Here is a 4,369-nt window from a genome sequence, read left to right as displayed (position 1 = left end):
CTATTCCCTGTTTTTGCTTTTTGTTTTGTTTTTTGATGTATACCAAAACACTCAGGAATATATATAATCACTTAAACAACCAAAGGGCACATTCTATAAGCCTGCCTCTTGGCTGCCAGCACACAGCCTTTCTCTTTCCATGAGTCTAGAGTCTTCAGCTGCTCCATCTCTCCATGTCATCATCTCTGCCTCTATCTCTGGAATAAATCACAATGTTTTTCTTCTGCAGATCATTGAGTGTTTTGGTTCAAACTGTCAACATTTTGGTTATCAGATGAGCATTTAATCACTGCATCATCATGTATCTTACACAAACACTTCTAAAGTAGGTCCTTAGCACGGCAATATGAAAGTGTTTTCAGGTAGGTATTTGAGTAAAAATGGAAATACTTCAGATACCTGAAAACACAACTGTTTTATTAAATGGTAATTCTATAAATTCTTGTCTGTTCAAAGTATTGACTTCATTGAAAGTGTTTAAAATGTTCTTCAAATGCATCAGTTACACAGGCATACATTTTCTTGGTCTCAGGGTCTGAGTACTGTCTTAGAGCATGAGTAAAACAATAGGAATGTTTCAAAAGCAGATTCACAGCAGCCATATAAGTGACACCATAAATTACTGCCCAGCATGAGGATGGACAAAGTTATCTACCTGAAAAATTTAGTAGGGCTTCTTCAGTCTTCAGAGAAACTAAATTTTTTATTGCAATTTTTTATTCATTATGTTTATTAGAGGCTTTATTTTTAATATGATGGCAATTATACACTACAGTGAAAGCAGTTAAGCTGTAGCCTAGATAGAACATATTTTGCAAAAGGATTCTTACAACATTAGGTGGCATACTAAGAAGGCAGTGTATAGCTTTTTGCAGTTTTTGAATTTTTAAGAGGAAAATATGCATACAGTTTAAGATTCAGATATTTTTTAGCAAAGAAACCGAAAATGACCATCATGAAATGACGATAGAGAGCGAGAACAGATGCAGCCTGTGTTGATTGACAGTCCCTATGCTCTGGTTTCTCTATGGAAAACACAGCTGTCTTTAGCATACTACCTGCAAGGACACTTCATTTAAGAATAGAGCATTTACTACATCCCTATTCTTTGATATTTGGAGCTTTTATCAGAAAAATATACAATCTATGCTTTTCCATTTAAATAAGTCTTGGTGAATATCAAGTCTTCTTGGTCTCTGAAGACAACTGACCATCAACAAGACCACCCACAAAGATGTGCGTTGGAGGGTCAGATCCAAGTCAAGCACAGGTATCTCAGAAAAAAGACAAAAAAAAAGTCTTTAGAAAGTTATTTCCCAGCATTATAAAAATATGACTTATCAGAGTCAATCTTTCAATTATGAATTCTAGTGAAAGCTGGAATTCTTTGGAACTGTCTTGTTTTTCCAGGTCTTGCAAATGTTCCACCTTTGATGAGATGCAGCCTTTCTCTTTTCTATAGCTCATTATACTGGAAAATATTTAAGTTGTCCTTCTCTAGGTTCCTTTCTTATACAGGTTCCAACTTTCACAGGTTTTACTGTATGTGGTCTAAAGTATTGTACATTAAGCATTATAGATATTAAGTGTTATCAAGTTGGTTATGACTCATAGGGTTTCCTAGAAGCACCTGGTGAATTTGAACTGATGACCCTGAGGTTCAAACTGACCTCCAGTCCAGTGCTTATCCTACTGCACCACATCTGGACTCATATTAAACATTAGGGGAATAAATATAAAAACACTTCTGGGAAAGCCTTCACATCTAAAAGACTCAACAGAATTAATCCCCTTTCCATTCTGAGCATTGTTAGTGTCTTGACTTAAGGAACTGCAGTTAGTTTGTTATCAATTGTGCAGGATGGCAGGGTCCAAAAACTTTAAGACAGAACTGAATTCCAATATATGACTCCATTACCTCTGGTCAGGCAGTATATGGCATCATTTACTTTACTTTTAAAGCAGTTTAATTAGTGTTTTCTAATATTTGCTGACAGAAGGAATGTAAAGTCAAATCTATCACCATAATGAAGTGTCACAGTAACAACTCCTAAGACACTGGACTGACTGAAGAAAGAAGATAAAGTATGAGCGGAGAGAATCCACTCCACTTTTCCAAGCTAAAAAAGTTAATGACTGTTTTTCTGTGGTAGTGGAACTTTTAGCGAAACCTTTGTTGATTTAGGGAAACTTTCAGATCTCTGGTGTTCTGGCTTTTTGCAACTCTATATAAAGTCCTTCTGGAAAGAATTATGTTTGGGCTGAAGTTGATATACTGGAAAGTAGAGAAGAAATAAAATTCAGTTCTGTTTAAAGAGACCCTTTATGTCTGTGGCTGCAATCTAAGTTGATTTAGAGATCAATAATTTGGAGGTCTGTGGTTGGAAAAGTCAAAGTTTTTACTCTAAACTAATGGTAATGCAAGCAGAGACAGGGCGGATGGGTGGATAGCAGAATCTACGATGGGAATGAAAAGAAATTCTATAACCTCAGGCTTCTAGCAAGCACCTCCAGTTAAGCATTATTCACCTAGTACAGAAAACATTCTTATCTTTAAAATGCAGAAGGAAAGGAGAAGTAATATGTGTGCCTTCACACATCAAGCTACTCTTTTCATTTTCCTGAAGGTAAGCAAACAAACAAATTTTTGAAACCTTAGTTATTGAGTTGATTCTGATTCATAGCAGCCCACTAGGACAATATAGAACCGCCACATAGGGTTTCCAATGCTGTAATCTTTATAGAAGCAGACTGTCAAATCTTTCTCTTGTGGAGCTGCTTGTGGGTTCTAACCTCCAATTTTTGGGTAAGCAGTCGATCACTTTAACCCGTGCGCCAACAGGTGCCATTACTGGTAGAAGAGTCAGGAATAGACAAGATGCAGAGAGGTCTGTGGCGAAAAGTAGAGTTCCCAGGATAAATTACTTTCTGGGCCAGCTCTCTGGAAGTGATTAATGAGTTGGAAGTTGATTAGATTTTAATTGACTCCACAGTACTTGGTTTCATTTGGCATTATCAAAGTTGTCCAAGCCTCACCATCAAGGACACATTCTTACAATTAAAGCAATCCCAGCCCACCAAATCCATATAACCCCAAGTAACCCCAAAATAGTACATTCTGCTGCATTGTTCAATGAAGGATAATAGACAAGGAAGTTGACAAGTAACCACCTCAAAATGGAGCTGTCATATTAGTTGCCAAAGAATTTACTTTGTTATCAGAGCTGAGGGTTGTTGTTGTTAAGTGCTGTTGGGCCAGTTCGACCCATAGTGACCCTGTATAGGGTTTCTGAGGCAGTAAATCTTTATGGGGGCAGATAGCCTCATCTTTCTCCTGTGAAACCGCTGGCAGTTTCGAATCGCTGACCTTGAGGTTAGCAGCCGGACTCGTAACCACTACACTATCAGTTGCTAAGAGTATTTACCATTATTTTCCTGCATAATACGAAATGTGTAATAAATTTGACCATGGTGATCTATTTTCTTCATTTTTTATGAGTTTTTTGTTTTTGTTTTTTAAATAGTAATCGTCTTTTGTCTTTTCTACCATTAGACACTGGCTGCTTTGAGAAAAGGACGAAAACTCCACTAGACCACAGGCAGTTACATGTTAACTTTATTAAAGTAACTGAAAACATCACAATTAACGCGGAGATCCTCCACTTGTGCTTGCTTTAGTTGTTGTTGTTGTTAAGTGCCGTCGAGTCGGTTCCGACCCACAGCGACCCTGTACAGGGTTTCAGAGGGTGTAAATCTTTACGGGAGTAGAAAGCCTCGTCTTTCTCCTGCGGAGCGACTGGTAGTTTCGAACCGCTGTCCTTAAGGTTCGCAGCCCAATTCGTAACCACTACGCTACCAGAGCTCCTAGTAGTTGTAGGAGTGTTTATATCATTTCATTATGTCTGTGTATGGAAAGAATGTATGTTTGTATGCTGGGTAGCTAAAACTGTTACTAATAGTGTTTACTTTGACAGACAACCTTGTTGTTGTTGTTATATGTGCTGTGGAGTCGGTTCTGACTCATAGCAACACTGTACGGGGTTTCCAAGGCTGTAAATCTTTGCAGGAGAAGAAAGCCTCATTTTCCTCCCACACAACAGCTGGTAGTTTCAAACTACTGACCTTAAGGAATGCAGCCCAATCCGTAACCATTACTCTACCAGAACTCTGTTGTTGTTGCTGTTAGGTGCCATTGGTGGGTACCGACCCATAGCGACCTTATGCACAGCAGAATGAAACACTGCACGATCCTGGGCCAAACTCACTACTGTTGCCACGCTTGAGTCCATAGATGCTGCCACTTAGCCAATTCCTCTTGTTGGGGGGTCTTCCTCTTTTTCTCTGACCCTCCACCTTACCAAACATGATA

The 4,369-nt window shown here is 38.5% G+C and overlaps 1 protein-coding gene across 1 annotated transcript in view; it reads right to left on the bottom strand.

The window, feature by feature from the left end:
• Positions 1-4,369, bottom strand: part of CCSER1 (coiled-coil serine-rich protein 1) — a 1,871,951-nt gene that overhangs the window by 1,328,445 nt on the left and 539,137 nt on the right. The window lies entirely within an intron of this gene.

The sequence above is a fragment of the Chrysochloris asiatica genome, unplaced genomic scaffold (genome assembly GCF_000296735.1).
Source record: "Chrysochloris asiatica unplaced genomic scaffold, ChrAsi1.0 scaffold00218, whole genome shotgun sequence".
Lineage (NCBI taxonomy): Eukaryota > Metazoa > Chordata > Mammalia > Afrosoricida > Chrysochloridae > Chrysochloris > Chrysochloris asiatica.
This window is presented reverse-complemented; position numbering and strand designations above follow the sequence as displayed.